General features: G+C 47.4%; 1 protein-coding gene and 1 non-coding gene across 3 annotated transcripts in view; both read right to left on the reverse strand.

The window, feature by feature from the left end:
* STX8 (syntaxin 8) overlaps positions 1–21,135 on the reverse strand; it is a 200,609-nt gene that overhangs the window by 18,649 nt on the left and 160,825 nt on the right. The gene's annotated exons all lie outside the window — the stretch shown is intronic.
* Positions 9,497–9,568, reverse strand: TRNAE-UUC (transfer RNA glutamic acid (anticodon UUC)). The gene has a single exon. It is a non-coding gene; the product is annotated as a tRNA-Glu (tRNA).

The raw sequence follows: 21,135 nt of genomic DNA on the forward strand, positions 1-21,135 counted from the left end.
GCTTGGGGTCCCCAGCCAGGAAGAAAGTCACTGTCCAAGCTGATGATACACACAGTGAGAAGGCGAGCAGGCTGTATCTGACACACCAGTCCCACCTGCCCCCAGCCCCACACCAATATCACCTCGGGCTCCTTTCCTCTTGACTGAGAGAGCTATGTTCTGAGCTCTGCAGGACCAAACCAACAGCTAGAGTGGCCCAAAGACGACCCCTGCTTAGAACAGAGAACGATTCAAAGAACCAATGCTGTGGTTTTTCTAGTAGTCATGTACAGATGTGAGAGTTGGGCCATAAAGAAGGCTGAGTGATGAAGAATGGAGGCTTTCAAATTGTGGTGTTGGAGAAGATACTTGAGAGTCCCCTAGACTGCAAGGAGATCACATCAGTCAATCCTAAAGGAAATCAACCCTGACTATTCATTGGAAGGACTGATGCTGATGCCGAAACTCCAATCCTTTGGCCACCTGATGTGAAGAGCTGACTCACTGGAAAAGACCCTGATGCTGGGAAAGACTAAGAAAGATTGAAGGGAAAAGGAGAAGGTGGGGCAGAATCCTCTGAGAGATGGTTGAGAGATGGTTGGCCAGTAGCAATGCCTCAACACACATGAATTTGACCAAACTCTGGGAGAGGATGGAGGACAGAGGAGCCTGGCGTGCTACAGTCCACAGGGTCACAAAGAGTCGGACATGACTGAACAACAGAGAACCATCTCCACTGGGTTGCCAGACTTTTCTATCAAGCATCAGATTGACCCAGGTGGCCTTAGTTGCTAAGGAGCTTTGACCCTTCTTCCTTCCAGAAGGAAGGCCCTGAGAGAGGAAGAAGAGCCTGGTGTGATTCCAGCTTCACAGGTGACCACTGATTGCCAGTGGGCCAACGTGACATTTATTTCCCACACCGTGTATTGTGTGGGGGTGCTGATCCTGGAGAACATGTGTATTTCTAGTGGTGTACCCAAAGAATAGAGATTCATGATGCTAAAGCACTGGGTGCTGAGTCAGTCAAAGGAGGCACTTGCTCACGCGCGCGCACACACACACACACACACACACACACAGCCGCCCCATCCCAGAGGGTGCCCCAAAGCCAGGATGCTGGGGAGCTGGTCATAAAGCATGGTGGCCGCTCCTTTAGCCGTCTCCTTCAAGCACCGTGGGTGGGGAAACAAGAGGGGGGATGGCTAATGATTAGTTCCTTATGGTCCTGGCATTCTTGAAGTATATTCTTTACACCCGCTGGAACACTCCTGCATTCTTGATTGTGGGGCTGCAATATATGAGCCTTCCTTTTCGAGTGCTGTCTTTTATGCACCCACCGACATGGCCTCGGGGTGAGACTTGCCTCCCCCACCCCCCACGCCCCTCCTTCCCCACGGCCACGCTCTCCACGCCATCTCCTGTTCTCTTTCTAAGAATGCAATAAACATTTCAGCACAATCTTTTCAATCCACATTATTTATAATATTCTGACCATCCATCGAGCCTGGCTAGAAGGCAAAGTAATAAATCAAACTTAACAACAACAGAAAAAAGAAGGAAAGGGCAGGGGGGGTGGAAATCACCCTTTGGCTGGGCTAAGGCCTGAGACGTTTCATTCCCTGAAGGGTTTAGCTGTGTTAGGAAAAGTGAGATGAGATGAGACTCTGGGTTTAGAATGACGCGGAGTCAGGAACTCCAGTCTATAGGCATAATCATAACTGTGTAGAAATCTCAAACAAACGTACCTCTCAGGGGTGTCGTGAGGATAAACGAGATACGTGGGAAGCACTCTGTGAGTGCCTCGGATAAAGGCGACTGGAGCCCAGTTTCCCCTTCTGGGTCTAAAAAAGGTCATCTTGGAACAGAGAGGGAGCAGTCCCCCTTCCCACACCCCCGAGCTCCAGTCTCTGCTAACCAGCAACCCCTCTACAGGCTCCAATGTGTGAGTGTGGTAGTGGGTGTGTCTGTGTACAAGCCCTGATGGGGGGGTGGGGCCGGGCCTGGGCAGGCAGTGTGACGAAGGGGGCCTGGGCACTGGGTGCTGACTCTGGTGGCCACCCTCAGGGTGCCCCTTCTCCCCACCAGCGAGGACCAAACCAGGCCACACACAGCCAGAGGTCTCTCTGCAGATGCCGTTGCTCCTGGTGGGGTGGTGGGAGAGACCAGAACTCCTCCTGGGTCACGCTGCGTGGTGCTAGGCAGGTGTATACAGTCTGACTTTTCCTCACAGAGACAGACTCTGGCTTAAGAGCTTGCTGGCAATTTCGAGTTTTATTTAAACAGACACGGAGGCCAGCACAGGCTGTTGGCTAGCTGCGTTACTGGCCTGAAGCCTCTGCTCTGGCGAGGCCCCGCTCAGGCCGAATCTCACTCTGGAAATCTCGGCGGGTCATCCTTGCCCCGGAGCTGGCAGGGGTTACCGGGCCTGGACTTCAAGGCAGTGGCTCCAGGCCTGTGGGTCTTGGGGCAGCCTCTGCCATTGGCTCCAAGTGGTCCCCTTGAGCAGTTTTCTGGATATGGGATGCTGTTCTTCTGGCCAGGATGAATTCAGGTATCAAATGGAAGATCGGAGCAACTGACTTACAGCCCATACGTCCATCACCACGGTCTCACCTTGCTTCTGGGGAAATGACTATGAGTGACTGACTGCATGTGAGACTCTGGTACCAGAAAATCAGGCAAGTGAGTAACTTTTTTCATTAAAATTGTCCAACTTACCAATGGATGTCACTTCGCCATTCTCCCATTTTGCTTTTCAGCCTAACTGGGTTTTGTTATAGGACAGACATGCATTCCTGTTCAGACATATCACCCGTTTGCTGGACAGGGTGGCAATGAAGGTCTTGACCAACGTTCTAGAAGGGCTCTGACACCAGCTTGACTTTTGTTCGTCACTTCTATCAGTAAATGCCCAAAGGGAAAGCAACCAAATTTATGGGTAAGATCCACATTGTTTAGACAAAGTCCCTCTAAAGCACAACAATTTATTTTCAAGGTCCCTGGGTCAGGAACCACCCAAATCTTCATCCCTTAACTACTACAATCAGTGGTTCACTTCTTCAGCTTCTGATGATCAGACCTCCTCTTACTCCAGCATATAAGGGCTGAGTGGCTGACCCAGACCCCAGGGGTGTCCTTCTCACTATAGCCCACTCTTACCCACAAGCATCGCGGGGGTCTCTTCCCTCAGCACTGACTTCCCCCGTCACTCCTCAGTAGAGGCCCCATGACACTGGGGCCCACCAGTGCTCCCCGTCTCCCCCCTCTCGGGTCCTCTCCCTGGTTGCTCTGCCCTCCCCACCCTTCCCTGTTTATGTGCCCCATTTCCTTGTCTTTACCCACAGTGTCAGTGACATGGAAGGCTCTAGAGCCACACTGCTTGGGTTCAAAATCTGGCGACTCCACTTCCCGTCTGTGTGACTACCTGTCTTGGTCTCCCCTGTAAACTGAGGATAAGAGTACTGTATAAAATGCCCGGAAACAGAATCTGTAACACAGTAAGTGCATGATAAACATTGCCTTTTCTTCTTCTTAAGCATTTACCAGACATGTTTCCTGGTATTTCAATAGCCCCTTCCAGTGGGATCTGCTTAGACCAAGGCTTTGGTGGAGGGTGGCCCAAGGCAGTGGCCACTTATACCCCATGATGCTGCCCATGAAGCCATGGGGACAGGGCACACAGAGAGGTCAGCCAGCCCACCTGGCCCACCTCAGCCCAGCACGTGAGACTGAGCTGCGCAAACAGCTTCTTTGTTCTGGAGCTAAGCCAGGGGATTGGGAGCAATGCAGGTTCCCCTGGTCTGCTGTGCTCCCCAGGTCTGCCATGTTCCCTAACAACAGTAACCAGGTCCTTAGGATAAACCCACTGAGCTTATTACTATGATAATGTGAGTAACTCTAGTGTTGTTTCCAACCAAAGAAAGAAAGAAAGAAAGTGAAGTCTCTCTGTCATAATCGACTCTTTGCAACCCCACAGACTGTAGCCTACCAGGCTTCTCTGTCCATGGGATTTTCCAGGCAAGAGTACTGCAGTGGGGTGCCATTTCCTTCTCCAGAGGATCTTCCTGACCCAGGGATTGAACCCAGGTCTCCTGTATTGCAGGCAGACGCTTTACCATCTGAGCCACTAGGGAAGCCCAAAAGATCTCCCAAAGAACAAAGTTTTAGTTACCATGTGTCTCGTGCTACAGATATATGCGCTTTAAACGACAGAGTCAGACGGAAGGAACACATTTCTAGTTTCAACATTTTGGGTCATCAGCAAGACTGCAGGGAGGCTTTCTGTCACTTGTGGAATCAGACTTTTCAGGCCATCAGCGAGATAACTCAGACATGAACAAAACTGGTTTTTGTCAGTCACCTTTTAACATCCACCCCCTTTTCAAATCTAGATTCTCAGGGTCTGCAGGTATTATCAGGACCAGTGTCTTCATGACTGAAGGTGAATGAAAAGCAAACTCTTTTCCGGTTAATGTCCTTGTCACTCTGGAGAACGTCCCTAACCACGCGTCTCCAATAAGAAATCATGGAGCTTTCTGGAGCACAGGGTGGAGCCAGGAGAGAAGGAAGGGCTGGAGATGAGAGCTGGGGAAGGTCACTGAGGGCAGGATGTACATGGGTCAGGATGGGGTCTACGCTGGGCAGAGAGAAGCCACGCATCCTCCATCATCACTAACCGACCCTGTGCCAGGTACGACGTCAGAGGCTGGGACTACAACAGTCAAGATGGACGTGACCCCTCTCCCCAAGGAACTTCCATGCTAATAAGAGAGAGATCCCAATTACCACGCAACATGACACTCTCAAATCATGGGTAAGTGCGAAGGAGCCAAATAAGGGGCTATGATCAGAGCTGCTTTGATGGAGCGCCTCCTCCTGGCGACCCAGAAGTTAGGATGTAGTCACGAGAGAAGCTGAGAGTGTACCATGTGCTGGGCACTCTGCTCACCATCTTCCGTACATCATCTCAAAGCCCCATAACAACCGTGCAAACCGACAGTATGATTGTGACGATGATGATGCCGGTGACGGAACCCAAAGCTCAGAGAAGTGAAGCAATTTACCTAAGGTTTCAAAGCTCTTTTGTGTTGGGCCTTGGATATGAACCTGGGTTTCACCAATTTCAACAGTCATGGTCAAAACTTTGCAGTAACATTAAGACTGTACAGATGTGTGGTTGGATGGCATCACCGACTCTATTGGCAGGAGTTTGAGCAAGCTCTGGGAGTTGGTGATGGACAGGGAAGCCTGGCATGCTGCAGTCCATGGGGTCAGAGTCAGACACGACTGAGCGACTGAACTGAAGACTGTACAGAGGTACAGCAAGTCCTACGAGTGGACACCGGCAACACACCTTCCGACCACCTTCTCTGCTTCCACTGCCAGTCGCCTGGTTCTAGATGAACCTACTGTGGACAACTCTGCCTTCCTGCTCCAGGACCACCAGGGGTCCACAGTTACCCTCTGCTGCTCAAGACAACCCTCCTCTTAACCTGAATTCAAGGCCTAACCACATCTAGCCCTTGGATTCTCTTCGAGAACTAAAGGAGACAATTATTGCTTGCAGAAAATGAGAACGTCTAACCTGCAGATAACTGAACAGTCAACAGAAAACCTATACGAACTGAAGTAAAGAGGGCGGTTAACAAACAGAATGCTACAAACCCTTTCTTAATGAACTGGTCTCAAGCCACCAGAAAACACGATGAAAAAATCTGACTCATAACTCAGCTAATAAACAGAGAACAAAGAACTTAATAATAAATGGGCAGGACTGATAGTTTGAAAATGCCATAATACTGAAGGGACATTCAAGAATAAGTGTGAAGAAAAAAGACAGCCAGACTCATATGCCTGGGCGGGAAGATCCCACACTGGGCACAAGTCCCTTCTCTCCAAATCAGCAGAAACATTTAACTCAGCTATAATAAAAACAGCAACGGGGGTTCAGGAATAAGCTCAATTACTGTGAATCTGCCAGGGAGATCCCTATATTTTGCAGATAAGGAAACCAGGGCCTAGAGAGGTGAATAAAATGAAATACATCTAAGACAATCAGTGTGGAGACACAAACACTCACCACTGGGCCTTTGCTGCCGCAGAGCTGTGTGCGTGTATGTCTGTATGCATGCACGCACGTGTGTCCACACACTCGTGCACACATGTGCTTGTGTCTATGTGTGTACATGTGTGTACATGTGTGTGCAGGGGATAAGGAGGAGAGCAGGTTACAGAGGGCCTTGAGTGTTGTCACCAAGCAGACAGGGTCTGACAGGTTTCCACAGAGAGAAACGGTGGCAAAGAGGAAAAAGGTTGCTAAAAGCAAATTCACGTTTTCCCGAAGCGTGCCCTGGCTTCTGTGAGGAGGGTGGGTTGGAAGCGAGACAGGGAACAGGGTCAGGAGATGCCAGGAGGGACCCAGAAGATGGCAGGCACCTGGAGGAAACCTGTGAGGCTTTTCCAGAGCCACTCAGGAAGCGGGATCCACAGGGACGGGCATTGGACTGGACGCGGGGGGCCAAGAGCAAGGGGAAAGCCAGAAACGACTCCTGGGGATTTGGCTGGAAAAACTGAGTGCTTGGTGGTCTTGCTCATCAAATCAGCAAATAGAGAAAGAAGAGCAGGGCTGGAGAAGATCACAAGCCTGACTCTGGACATTTTGGGTTTTATTTCAAGCAAGTTTTGACAGCCTGGTATTTGCTTTTCTTCCACTGGGATTATATAAAACTTGTCTGTTGGGCTAGCCAGCCATTGAGGAAATCTTCCAATTTTGGTGGGGGTTTGGAGGCAGCCAACAATCTACTCTAAGGATCCCAAGTGTGAAGCAGGCATGGCCTGTTGGAGCGGTTGTCAGAGTGGTAAGGGGCTCGGGTACTGGTCTAGCCGACGGGTGATAGAGACCCCACCCTGCAAGGCCCTTGGGGTCTCCTGCTCGTGCTCCTCTCAGAAGCTAAGCCCCACACCGCCTCCCCATTTTCTCTTCTCTCCTCTCTCCCAAAACTTCCAGATACTCACTTTACGTTCTCGTACATGTGATAATACTTTGGTTGGTCCCTGACGATATTTTCTTACCAGAGTCCCTCCTCTTTGACATCCTAGGCTACGTGCATTCACTCCTTGTATTTCTCCAAACATGACAGTGTTTTACAGTCTGGTAAGAAAGTTTCAATGGAAAGGCACGTAATTGGAAGCCATCCTTTTTCATTAACGAAACAGTGTCTCCCGGTGTCTGTTTTCTTAACTTATAACGATCCCCCGTGTACCCTGATCCTTAGACTGAGCTGTTGATCAGAGCGTGGCAAAAGGTCAGCCAGAGGAAAGCTGGCTGTCTCCTCTATTCCACACGCCTCTGGTCAAACTCTCTGGGCAAGAGAAGCAGAGTTGAGCTTCCCTGGCTCACCTGTGGCATCCTACCCAGCTGAAAGAGGGATTCTAAGAGGAAACAAGCCTTTCTGAGAGCCAAGAGTTGAATCTGCAAATTCAAATATGTGAAATGAGACAGTGGCTTTACGGGAATGAATCTGTCTTCCTTTGGTAACCAAGCGAAGAACCGCATGTACCTACTGGATGTCTAAGACACCCACCAGCACAGGTGGAAGCGAGAGAGCTTAGATGCTTATTGTAGAACCTCGCTAGGGATGCTGGAGGATAAGGCAGTCCAGGAAATCAGGTATAGGAAAAAGAGGGGTTCACAGTGACAGACCCCCTAAACTGGAACGTGACTCCAGGCTATCAGAATTTGAGAGAAAGTATTTTGTGGAGCCCTCAGGACTGCCTGTAGTAAGTAACTTCTGAACCCTCCACCATCAAATAATACATTTTACTCTGACAAGAAGCTGTAGATAATTAGAAATGTCTTTCGTTAAACGAGGGAGGCTTTTTCCTTTTGATCAACAGTCAACGTTTTGTGTTTCAAACAGAATTCTCAGGGTTTTTATTTCATAGGGTCAGAGTATAAATTTGAGAAAAGTACTCAAATATAGAGCTTTTCCAATAGATGGAAGATACCCTTTTTACTTCCTGAGCTTAAACTGTAAGCATCTTTTGAAATGAAAAACAATGTTCTTAAGCAACTAGATGTTTCCCACAACTTCTGTCTGTAGGGATTCCAGTTCATTTTCTGGAATTTATTAATCAAACACCAAAGTATTATCATCTATTCAGAAAAGCCTGATGGAAACTGTAACTTGAATAATATTCAAGGATTTTTTTCTTTTGAAGCAGAAAGCCAGCAATTACTGCACTGGGGAAGGCTTTTTTTTTTTTTACTATGGTGCATTTCCTCAGGAGAGGAAATGATTTTTGAGAATACTGAAGTCTTTTCTTATTCTAAAGCAGGCTAGCAACACCTGTACACAATCTTTCTAGACACAATGAGACTTTTCTGAGGTTTCATGTCATGACCATTTAATTTAATAGCTCTAAGAGCTTACCCAGGACACTAATACCTCAGTTAACTGGCATGATTGGTGAATTGGGGATTCCAGTTAACTTAATTTTTCCATCAACGAATAGTAACCCATTTATGCAATGAAATTTCCCCAGCAGGATACAGGGGATCTGGACATCTCTTTTTCAGGTATATACAATTGTATGTTTTGTCTCTCAGTTTTACATTTAAAAAAATAATAAAAAGAAAAATCAGCATTTTCCCAGCCATAAATCTTCAAATTAATAAGCCAATAATCAACCACATGTCAGAGGCCTCACCAAAGAAACAGAGGTTAAGCTTAACTGTGATAGTATTAGTTAAAGAAAATCAACTTAGTAAGTAAAATAAAATATACTTCTCTCCTCCACGGAGCAGTCATTTAACACACAAGGCATCAATCAGCACACAGGTGCCACACAGACAAACAGTACATGGTTTTTGGATCTTAGAAGCGCATGGTTTACACATAGATGGAGTTGAAAACTTCAAATGATACAAGAAATGATGGGTGTTAAAATTCTTTTTCCTTCAAAAGCATAAAAACCAACACTTGCTTTTGATGAATCAAGGCAAATGAAATGAACTTTTTGAAATAACTAGTGAAAAATAAATTGAAAGTTGCCTTTAACTTTTTAATTAGGGCTTACCTGGTGGCCCACTCGGTAGGTAAAAAAATCCACCTGCAATGTGGGAAACCCAGGTTTGATCCCTGGATTGGGAAGATCCCCTGGAGTAGGAAATGGCTGTCCACACCAGTATTTTTGCCTGGGAAATACCATGAAGCCAGGAGCCTGGCAGGCTACAATCCATGGGTCGCAAGTGTTAGACACAATTCAGCGACTAAACCACCACCACTAATTTCTTAACCAGCAGAATAAGGACTGATTTTATATTCTGACTCCAACTTAGCAGAATTAGAAAGCTTCAAAAGTTGTTAGAAATGAAACAGGTAAAAGTAACTTATGAGAAGTTCTGATGTGATTTGTCAGGGGCCCAAAGACCCTGGTTACCTGGGTTATCCTCAGTCATTCACCTTTTTTTTTTTTTTTTTTTTTTTGCTGAGCTGTGCGGCTTGCAGAATCTTAGTTCCCCAATCAGGGATTGAACCTGGACCTTGACAGTGAAAGTGTCAAGTCCTAACCACTGGACCTCCAGGGAATCCCCCGCACTGGTTTTATGTTTTAATTAATATATGCGAAGTCTTTCAAAGGCACAAATGGGGCTTGGTTTCTTCCCTCTGATGGTTTCTAGCAGGCAATCTTAGGATCTGAAGTTTTCTGGCATACTAGGTTCCACGCTCCTTGCTTCTCAGTCACCCTTCCCCTCCACCCCCGCAATCCTGATTCAATGGTTCTGGGATGTGGCCCAAGAATCTGTATTTTTAATAATAGCATCATGTGATCCTTATCAACAAGGAAAACATATGGTCCTGGATAATATGATTTGCCTAAGCAAGGGGTAGGGGGGTAGCAGAGGGGAACGGGGCAGGGACTGGGGCCGGATGCCCGGGGAAGTCACTGGAGCTAGGAGGGAAAGGTTGATTTCCAGGCATCAGGATCTGGACAGCCAGCTTCAGTGAAGCCTAGGGCTGAACTCGGGAATCTGCATTTTAGAAAATAACTGTTTACTTTTTTGTCTTGGCTGTGCTAGGCCTTCTGTTGACGCACAGTCTTTCCCTAGTTGTAGCAAGCGGGGGCTTCTCTTGTTGTGGTGCATGGGCTCCTTATAGCCGTGGCTTCTCTTGTTGTGGAGCATGGGCTCTGGGCACGTGGGCTCCAGCAGCTGCAGCTCACAGGCTCCACAGCTGTGACTCTTGGGCTTAGTTGCCCCTAGGCATGTGGGACCTTCCTGGATCAGAGAATGAATGTGTGTCTCCTGCGTTGGCAGGTAGATTCTTTGCCACTCAGCCACCAGGGAAGCCCCTGGGGAATCTGCATTTTTAATGAGTGCCTCAGGTGACATCTGGTTGTAAGAAACATCTCTTTGGTTGTTGATGAGCGGCCAAACTTGACTCTGGTTGGACTTAAAACAACAGAATCAGGAAAAACCGAAGTCATGATCCAGGGGACTTGCCTGGCAGTCCAGTGGTTAAGACTCTGAGCTTCCAGTGCAGGGGGTACCAGTCTGATCCCTGGTCAGGGAACTGAGATCCCACAGGCCATGTGGTATGGCCAAGAAAAAATAAATAAAGTCATAATCCAAAGGGGGGATTTGGGGAAATCCTGGTCTTCCCAGGCCCAACTGCTTCCTGGATCTACACTGGATGGGCTGTTTCTCAAAGGCCTACCTCTAGGAGGCCAGGGCTCAGTCCAAAGCACCGTGGGCCATAGGGTGCCCGCCTGACCCTATATGGGGCAGATCTAGGACACCTGTGGGTGGACCTCTGGTCCTCTGAAGCAAGAATCATCTTTGGGAAACACACGGAGCAGCAAACTGTCTCTGGGAAAGGTCACGGCCTGGTTATAGCATGCCTGCAAATCGCAAATGAGACACTTCGGTGTACCATCGCCAGGTCATAACCACACACCCTGTTTACTACAAATTCTGCTCAAATAAACCTGTCTTCACGTACAGTTGCTAAGGCACTTGCGCTTAGAAAAACAAACACTTTAAACACAAACAATACCTTCACATTTTCCCTTCAAAAGTGACTGATTTGCTCAGTGCTGAAAAGCTGCAACAAACTTCTGGAAGCCTCGCATCACTGCGCTTCACATTTGCCAATAACTATACGGACATCTTGGAGAATGCCAAGGGAAATACCAGACTTGGGAAGGCTAGGAAGAAGGGAAAAAATAAAGCAAGACCATACAGGGGAAGAACAACGCCTCTTGCATGCTTCCCCGTGAAGTCAGTCTATGCTTCTTGCAAATGGTTGAACTCCATAAGCACCTCACAGTTTAGCTGTCTTGATTTCAAACCCCTGCCCACATGGCTCACATTTGCAACTTAAATATTCGGTATGAAAACAACGTTATTTGACAGGATTCTTCTCTGGAGGGGAGAAGGAAAGGCACATGTTTCAGCCCACACACATACGCTGATCTTTGACTCAAAGTATCACTGTAAGACACGCAATTATTTTGGCTTCGGAAGACTATACTGTCTGCTGTGTTGGGGTGGGGTGGGCAGTTACCAAAAAAATCTTGTTTTGAGCAGCGCCAGAACCGAAGATTTTTATGTGTGTGAGCTGGAGGGATTTTATTATGCATGTATAGTACAAATGGTTCTTTTTTCATTTTGGAAAGAAAAAAGGCACTTAAGGGGAAAAAAAGAAAAGGTTTGGTGGGGAGGCTTTGCAGTGGTATTTCACCTCAATACATCTTTCAAGTTTGATGGCTCATAAGCTCACGGCTTGGTTCTCGTCTTCAACCTTGAGACAACGCTAAGCTGTCCGCAGCAGCTGCAGAGGCCAGGTCTTTAAATGAAATAGAGAAATAATTGCTTCAGGAAACAAAGGGAAGAAGGGGGAAAAAAGGCCTGTGAGCTGAATGGCATGGCCCCTTGGGATTGCCTGTGGTATGTGGTCCTGATGGATATAGTGCAGTGTGCTAAGAAGGGATCCTTGAGCAGCCCTGGGGAATCAGAAGTGTGATGGGGCCAGAAGAGTGTGAGTTTCAGAGACACACCTGGGTCCAAGTCTTGGCTCTGTGACTGATTAGTAGTGACCCTGACAAAGGGCCTTGCCTCTGGGTGGGGGCAGGGGACTTCCAGTTCCTTATCTGCAGTGTGGGAGTACCTCTACCTACAGCAGGGACTGTAATGAAGACTAGAGGGTGCAAGGTATGCGATGGGCTGGTTCTGTTAAACACGGCCAATCAAAATACCCACAGCTACCTCTGCCCTGCCCCAGGGCTCCATCTCTAGGGGGAGAAATGGCATGAACCTGTGATCGAAAATAGTAAGGGAGAAAATGACATCCAATCAGATGTATCAACGTGGGAAGCACATGGGCAAGTGATGAAGGACTGAGAGGAGATGCTGAAACAAACAAGTGAGTAGGGATGGGGGTGGGAAGAGGACGCTGGCTTAAGGGGCTGGATCCCTCTCAAGGCCAGGGGACGGTCGTACCAGGTACTCCTGAAGACAGAGCCAAAAACGGGGGCTGGCCAAAGATTACATGAGGCCCCACTCTACCTCACATCCCTCCACCACCCTGCACAACCAACCACTGCACTATCCTCTTGGGAAAGAGGGTCAGTGGAGGAATGCGCCCACAGGAGTTCTGAGCAGGAGGCGACAGGGGCAGGAGGAGGAAGGGAGGGGCCAAGAGGCTGGAAACAAGACAAACACACATTTTCACACGGGAGGGTGAAAGCACACGCCTCACCCCCAATTCTGGGCTCCCTGACACTCATAGCTAAGCCTCTATTCACCAGGCAGGAGACCACAGGGACCCTTCTCAGCAGAAAGGGACTAACCAATGAGAAAAGACCTACAGACGCCAGCACGTGGGGACCCTGAAAAAATGAAAAGGTCCTTCCCTGTCCGATAATCTCTTGTGAGACCTACAACTCTCCGCGCCTGACCCATGCATATAAAACTTTCAGCTGTTTCTTCAGTGCTTCATTCTTAAATATTAATGGGTAGACAAGAATCACTAGATACCTGACTATAGGAAAAATGAGACTCCAAACATACCCCCCCCCAAAAAAAAAAACAGAAAAAAGAATTCAGCAAAAAGATACAATGCAAAGAACAGAAGAAAATAGCAAAGAAACAATAATTAATATGCTCAGTAATATAAAATGCTTTGTATCTGTAACACTAGGATGCAGTAACATTTAAGAAATTGGGAAACTTGAGAGTTTAAAAGACAGCAGCAAAAAAGAAATTTCAGGAGAAGTTTTGAAGAAACGCCCCCAAGATGAACAAAAACCAAAGAAAGGAAAAAGAGGAGAGAAAATACTGAGTTGGCATAAAAATTCATTTGGGTTTTCATAGTTTATGAGAAACCGTTAACGAACTTCTTGACCAACCTGACAATAAGGAAATGAGAAAGCCCATTTTCCATCTAATGAATGTACCAGAAGGAAAGAAAAAAGAAAAAAAACCAAGGGGGTAATTATCAAGACTTTAACATAATGAAAAATGCCCAGAACTGAAGGCATGAATTCCAGACTGAAGGGTCGGCCGAGTACCCAACACAACAGTGCTGGACAAGGGGAGACCGTACTGGAAGGCCTTCCACGTGAAATCTAGATGACTCAGGCTAAAGGGACGTTCTTGAGAGCAAAACAGGGCACATGACAAGGTTCAGTGGTCAACCTGGCTCAAGAATCAACAAGGAAAGATAGACAATGAAAAATGCCTACAAAATTCCAGTCACAAATTGCCTCCAACCTAAAGTTCTGTAGATGTGGTCAATCGCTCAATTGCAAGGAGCAGAATAAAGATATTCTTCAGCTACAAAAGGGCTGAGCCCCAAGGAAAACATTAAAAAGACAGGTCATTTGATGTGCTTTTCACCATATCCATAGGGATTTCTCAGCGCTGAAGTAATTTAGGGCAAGCATTATGAGCAGCAAAGGAGGAAAAAATAACAGTAAGTTTAGGAATAATGAAACAGCATGTAAGAAAGGAAATCTGATTATAGTAAGCTACATGGTTCAGCTAAAAACATTAATACATTCTGAGTTTGCTCCCTGGCATCACCACCAAAAAAAAAATGCAATACAGCTAAGATGAAAATGCTGAGTAGTGATTTAACTGACAACTGTGATTTAATGCTGTTAGTGGCACAGAGGGAAAGTATAAGTGCAACGGCTTCCACAAAGGAAGTTCACAGACAACACCCAGAACTGCAATCCAATCGAGTAATATTAGTACAAGCATATTATTTAGAAACAAGGAGCAAAATCAAGAAGAAACAGGGCAGAGAGGGGACTTCCCTTTCGGAGTGGGAGGGCTAGCAGGGCAGGTAAAGGCACCCTGGACCACTATCTGTCTTTGTAAACCATGCTTAGGTGTTATTCTGACTCATCGCCAGACTGGGGTCCGGGTTAAATGCCTACCGCTATGGCTTGGCACAGGAAGCGAGGGCAGGTGTGGCTGGAACAGGGACCACATGGAATAAACATAGTATTGGGCTCCAGAAAATAGAAGCACAGGCCTATGACATCCTCCCCTGGGCTGCCCAGCGAGCATAGGTGTGCCTGGGCACACAGATCCACACACTTGTGTAAAATTGCAATAACCTAACAACACACGTATCCTAATACAGCTCTCCCAAGTGCAAACCAAACTGCATTCACCTCCTCCCCAAAGGCAGAGAAACCTCACATCACAACCCGCTACTGGACACAGGGGAACGGTCATGGAGGCTCCGCTCTGTTAAGCCCTGGATTTCCGGTTGATGGCCATCTTCTCCATCCAGGCCACACATGGTTCTCTATATCATGATTTGTAATTAATCACCTCCCATATGCCCAACATATATACACTTATAGATCAACACCTTGACCATGCCACCAAAAGCTCCCATTTGGGAAAGGAGAGGTGGGGAACAGTCCAGAAAACACACCTTTCTTGTCAGGCTGCGCTAAGCCTTCCTGGGAGGTGCAAGACTTGCAATGCACGGGTCGAGGGTTTGATCCCTGGTCAGGGGACTAAGATCCCACCTGCTGTAGAGCAATTACTCAGTCCTCCCACTCTGGAGCCTGTGAGCCACAGCTAGGGAGTCCAGGCACTGCAACCAAGATCCCACGTGCCACAACTAATCCCACTGACGCAGCCAAACAAATAAATAAGAAGGGGATGTTACACAGCCTGGTGGGTGTGGAGACAAATTCCGGGAAGACAGGGATTTCGTCAGATCTAAATGGAGTATCAACCCAAACACATATTGCTATCAAACGAATGGAAGAGCTTCTGTGAGCTCTATAAAATCACTGTTGAATTATATGCTCCAGTTACAGCGATAAATATTTGGTACCAGGAGCAAGATTGCCTTTCTTGGGAAAAAGTTTGTTTCCTTCCTATTAGATGGTGTCCTGTGACACATAATCCTGTCTCCCTTGTTGTGTTATGTTTCCCTGGATTCCAGTCTTGGTGCTAAATTTGAGGCTCCAACGTGGGCTTCCCTGGTGGCTCAGCTGGCAAAGACTCTGCTTGCAATGCTGGAGACCTGAGTTCGATCCCTGGGTTGGGAAGATAAGAGAAGGGAATGGCACCCCACTCCAGGATCCTGGCCTGGACAATTCCATGGACGGTGTAGAGCCCACGGGGTCACAAAGAGACAGACATGACTGAGCGACTTTCACTTTCAACATGGTCTCAGTTTATTGGTTTGATAAATTCTACATACGTTCTTGTAAATTTGATTTAAATTTCTTCCTTTAGCAGCTTTGAGACTTTACACAGACGCGCACCCTGTCTTATTGTAAGCTACTTCACAGCTTTGTGACACAGAGGTTACAAATTATAAATAAAATCTACCCTGGGACAGAAGCTGGGCTATCTTTAAGTTTGCCCTACAAGATCCTGGGGTGGCTTTGGATGGTCCACAAGCCTTGCCAGCTGGTCTTCACTGCTCACTGTTGTGCTATTTTATCCCCAAGTCTTGGTCTGCACGCCAATCTCTGTGAACTTATCCAGCTAATTTAAGCTGTTGTGTATATTCAGCTGCCATTTCCAAGCAACAGTTCTCACTGCAACCCCCCAGCCTTGCCTTGGTTGAACTAAGGGGAAGCAGGGCTGTTCTCCTCACATGTCTGTGTGCTCCGGAGGGCAGGCTGGATGCAGCTAAGCGGACCAGAACTTGAACCTGGGAACAGGATTTAGAGCTGTGGGCAGAAGCTGTGTGAATCCAGGAGGACCAGGCCAGCGGGGCGTGGATGCTGCCCACCGTCCACGGGGCAACTCCTCTTCGTGGTCAAAGGGAACACATGACAAGTAAGTGGACACTGAACCTGACTCTTACGAGGGCAAGAGAAAGTCAGTGACACTCCCAACCTTGGTGCCGGGCGCTGGGGCTTCCCTGTTTGCTGGCTTTGAGACCCACCCCTACGGCTTAGGTGTGTCGCCACCGTGTGGCCGGAGAGAGACTAACAGCCGCGCAGGACCCAGAGGGCTCCTCCTGGTTCAGACTTGGAACGCTTGCCGGAGCCACGGCTCGGGACGAAAATAGAATCTGTTTATTCGACTTGTCTCTTTCATAACACGACACAGATTTCAGAAAATAATCATATGGCAGACAAAATAAAGAGGAAAAAAAGCACTCAGAGGTTTCGCGAGCTACCTGCGAAGGGCTGAGCTCCAGTGAGGCCTGTAGGATGAGGTTTCCTCCCTTCACCGACCCCCCGAAAGAGAACTCCCCCTTTTTCACTTGCACACTGAGCCCCTTGGGAGCACAGCTCTCACTGCTGGCTTCGGCTGACCAGGGCTTGCAACATCATCTCGCCTAACTACCCCAGGCTGGTTTGAAAAAGGCAGAATTTCCTTCTGAGCTGGCCATCCTTGGGCTCTTTTTTCAGAATATGCTCCTCAGCTTCTGGGCTAAGTCCTCAGACACCACTAGGTATTCAAAGGTCACGGCTGCCGACCCTCTCTCTAAGCACGGGCCTTCCACCTGGCTGGCAAGTCAACTCCCTGGAGATTATTTTCAAGGCAGATGAAAATAATCCGACAGACAGTGGAACCAAATGTGCATGCCTGATAGCTTGACTCTTGAGAGTCCCTCAGACTGCAAGGAGATCAAACCAGTCAGTCTTAAAGGAAATCAACCCTTGATCATGTCCAGGATGGTCTGCCTGGAAATGACAGCATTTTCATTGGATATTCACTGGAAGGATTCATGCTGAAGCTGAAGCTCCAGTACTTTGGCCACCTGATGTGAAAAGCCAACTCATTGGAAAAGACCCTGATGCTGGGAAAGACTGAAGGCGGGAGGAGAAGGGGACGACAGAGGTTGAGATGGTTGGATGGCATCACCAATTCAACGCACTTGAGTCTGAGCAAACTCTGGGAGCTGGTGATGCACAGGGAAGCCTGGTGTGCTGCAGTCCATGGGGCCGGACATGACTGAGTGACTGAACACCAACCAACCAATTGGAAGGTTAAGTGAGGTCATACATAGTTCAGTTCAGTTGCTCAGTTGTGTCCGACTCTCTGCGACCCCATGAATCGCAGCACGCCAGGCCTCCCTGACCATCACCAACTCCCGGAGTTCACTCAGACTCACGTCCATCGAGTCAGTGATGCCATCCAGCCATCTCATCCTCTGTCGTCCCCTTCTCCTCCTGCCCCCAATCCCTCCCAGCATCAGAGTCTTTTCCACTGAGTCAACTCTTCGCATGAGGTGGCCAAAGTACTGGAGTTTCAGCTTTAGCATTGGTCCTTCCAAAGAAATCCCAGGGTGGGGACCTAATCTGATAGGTCCTTAGGCATAGGAAGGACAGGGAAACCTGGTGTGCTGCAGTCCATAGGGTCACAAAGAGTGGGACATGATTGAGGGGCTGAAGTGAACTGATGTCCTTAGAAGAGGACTTCACTCTCTCTCTCTGCACACTCACAGAGGACAGGCCATGTGAGGTCACAGCAAAGAAGGCAGCCACATGCAACTCCAGGAGACAGGTCTCCCCCGAGACCACTTCTGCTGGCACCGTGACCTTGGACCTCCTTTCTCCAGAACCACGAGACAATACATTCTTGTTGCCTAAAGCCAGTCGGTCTGCAGCCCTTTGTTATGGCGGCCGAGCAGACCGACCATGGGAGCTTTGACCTTGCTACCCCCTGACCCTCTTATTCACCTTCCAACACTCCAAGTAACCTCTTCTGTGAGGTCATTCTCTTCTACCCTGGCCACTTCCTTCTTGACGCCCCCCTTCCATGAAGAGATTATATCTTAGAACCCTGTAACACTTTATTGACTTAAAAAAAAAAGTCTGTCTGCCCCTACTAGACTCTGAACCCCTTGAAAGAAGACACATTTCTTAGATAATGAAGAAGTGACAAAATGAAGGATGAGCTGTGTAAGAGCTTGCAAATACAGGTACTTATGTGAACTATTTACCATGAAATGTGCAGGGTGGACTCTACAGGGACATGGAGGTGATGGCCGAACCCTCACATCAGGGTTAACACCAGCTAGGTGACCTTGGGGGGGGCCGTGACTTCACTTCTTGGGGCTGAAATGGCCTCATTTTCTTAAACATAAATTTTGCTGAAGCATAGCACACTTACAGAAGAGCACCCAAATTGTTAAGAACTCAGTTAATTTCCTATTTGTTCTAGCTTGTAAGTGGGGATAATGCTAGTGTCTGTCACACTGGGTGGGTGTGAGGATTTAATGACAAAACACTTCTGAAGGATGGATGTATCTCACTCCTGCTGCCCTGCCCGCCACTTCAGTTTAATAGAGAGATTCTTCATCTACTTAAAATGCCAGACAAGATTGTTGTTTTAAAGCAGGGCTGAAGGAGGCAATGAAATGGGCTTGGAAAAGCTTCCTTGGTACCTGAGAGAGGAAGAGGAAAAACCCTTTTGATTTCAGCATATGTGACTTCTCAGCCACGTAAGAAGGGTAAGGGTACCAGGGACAGGTTGGTCCCTGGTCAGGGAACTAAGATCCTGCATGCCGCGGGGCAATTAAGTCCCAGCACCGCGACAGAGATCCTGTGAGCCACAATAAGACCCGATGCTGCCAAACAAATAAATGTTGGAAAAAGCAAACAAGCAAACCGAAAAGCTCCCGCAAACTGAAGGGCATCCACCCCTGCAAATGTCCTCCTGCCTCTCCTCTGAAGACCTAGGTCCTTCTCAGGAGCCACAGCAGATGTGGCTTAGAAGAAAGATGCTCTCGGGGGGTGGGTGGGGGGTGGATTTACAGCCTGTGACCAATTAGCCAGATGGGCTCACCTCCCCACCTGGTTTTTCTCTGGTCGGTGTTCCGTGGGCTCTCTCTCACTTTCATTCCCTCTCCGTTAGCTAAAGAAGGTCGCTTCCCTTTGGCCTGGGGGTTGGCCATCTGAGGCCAGCTTGGGTTCACATCTGCTCTGGGGCTTCAGGTGCCCTGGTGGCCGGGATGAGCTTTCTCCGACGTGGGTTTTAGCACGGGCCCCATGACCTTTCCTCCTGAATTCAGATCTCACCAGGGTTGTCCACGTTTTCCTGAACTCCAGCTTCAGCTAGGGCAAATGTGGTTTGATTAATTCCAAACATATGTTCCTTAGAAATGCAGAATCTTACCATATCTGCCTTTCCTGTACAAAGCCAACTGGGGGACTGAGTTTGAGCTGCAAAACCCCCAGGATTTGGAGGGAGGAGGGGACTGCCCGTTTCTGCATTCATTCTTAACGCTACTGAATGCTGATTACACTACTTGTGCTTCCAGTCAGTGGAGCATGGTAACTTCTTTCTAGAAGCCCTCCTTTCAAGTTCTCTGTTTCTCTGAATGTAATGTAAACTCCTTTACTTCTAAGTTCAGGTTTGTCTCCATCAATTAACGTTGCCAACACCTGGAGATGAAGAGAACCCGAAGCGGTTATCTCGTTTAGAACTTTGAACCTGGGTATGGTATGAACATACATCACAGAAGACAAACATTTATCCTGCCAATTTTTTTTTTAAACAAATTTCCAGAGTTGAAAAGCCCCCAATTGCTTCAAAAGCCAAAGAAATGAGACCTGACGTGTATTTACAAAGGCATTTTCATGCATTACACATCCGCTTTCTTTTTCAATCATGGGTTTACTTTCCCAAGAAGAGCGCCATTTGTAAACGCAAAACAGAATCACAAATGTCAGTTTTTCTGACCGGCATTTATTTCCCAGGCAAACATTCTTTGAACCGATGTTTCCTCTCCCCTCCTTTGTCCCTCCTTTGGCTAGGGCAGTCAATGCATGCTTTCCTGCTCAAGTCAGCTCCGGCATTTTGGAAAATTCTGCACAACTGCAATTTTCTTACTGCTATTCCACAAATATCCTTATGTTTAAAATGCATGTTATCCACCATCCCCCTCAACAGTGTGCAGGAGCTAGAGCTCGTCACCAACCAAAGAAGCTTTTTTTAATTAAATATTTTTATTTCTATTTAGTTAGCTGCACCAGGTCTTAGGTGTGGGCACGCAATCTTCAGCTGAGGCATGCAGGATCTAATTCCCTGACCAGGGATCCAGCCCAGGCTCTCTGCATTGGGAGCATGGAATCTTAGACACTGGACCACCAGGGGAATCCCTGCCAAGATTTTTTGTATCTGTGTAATTGCAGCTTGGATCTTTTGCATTTCTTTCTGCTCTTTTCATTTTGGCAAACGTATTCCCTGAATCATATGTAGGAATGACAAAATGTTACCCATCTTTGGCTGGAAAAGACTAACATAGAAGGAGTGACGGATGGGAAGGGAGTATGCCTTCTGCATCCAATGTAACTCTACAGCATCTTGCGCACAGCGGATACACAGAATAATTTGAGTGATGTAAGACTATCAGATATTAGATCTCTGGATACCTAATTCAGAGTTCCTTGGGTTATATAAAAATTGTTCAGGGAGGAAAGCTTAAAAATTTTGGTGTCAACACTGGATCATATTTTAAGCCCAGGATAGATGATAAAATAATACTGATGAAAATAGTATCAATTAAGCTGATTCCTTTTCATTGGGCAAACTTTTTCCTAGCTATTCTCACCCGTATGTCTGTTTTTCCAGATGAACTTTAAAATCATGATGTCAAGTAGCCCCACAAAACTCCCTTTGGAATTCTGAATCAGATTATGTGAAATTTATAT

This window comes from Ovis canadensis, chromosome 11 (assembly GCF_042477335.2).
Source record: "Ovis canadensis isolate MfBH-ARS-UI-01 breed Bighorn chromosome 11, ARS-UI_OviCan_v2, whole genome shotgun sequence".
NCBI classification, from domain to species: Eukaryota; Metazoa; Chordata; class Mammalia; order Artiodactyla; family Bovidae; genus Ovis; species Ovis canadensis.